This window comes from Lissotriton helveticus, chromosome 12, assembly GCF_964261635.1.
Source record: "Lissotriton helveticus chromosome 12, aLisHel1.1, whole genome shotgun sequence".
In the NCBI taxonomy this organism is placed as follows: domain Eukaryota; kingdom Metazoa; phylum Chordata; class Amphibia; order Caudata; family Salamandridae; genus Lissotriton; species Lissotriton helveticus.
Genome location: NC_136073.1, coordinates 831,553,483 through 831,554,023, shown reverse-complemented (window position 1 = coordinate 831,554,023; position 541 = coordinate 831,553,483).

The window sequence follows — 541 nt, the reverse complement described above, 5'->3', positions numbered from 1 at the left end:
GTTCAAGTTTGTTGTGTTTCATATGTACGTCCAAGAGGCTGAGATGCAATGGCAATTTTATGGACGGTGCTTCTAGAGTGGAATCATTCCGTTTTCTGCAGCGATTACAGGCCAAAATAAAGAAAAAAGAAATAAATTAAGCCAATCAAAGTGTATGGGAGTAACGCGTATTGTTACATTTTTTATAAATACGTAAAGAAAATAAATATTTTGCCTCCTGAACAGGATTATCAAATTCATTTGTGCTATAACTGTAATGCTCATCGTCGTGTTTAGGTTTAAGAATCCAACATGTTAACTACGCATGCCATTAAGTGATTCAAACAATGAACACTTAGCTCTGTTAGAAGGAAATTTATTGATTTGAAACAAGGATGGGTCCTCTGGAGGGGGTGAATATCCTCCTAACATGCAAACCATAACGTTGAAACACTTCTCATCCGGTCAGACCCCAGTAGGTTTGAATTCTCAATGGAAAAATATAAATGGTGCAGTGAGATACGATAGGCAAGTGCACTACCACATGTTGGAGCATGTCTTA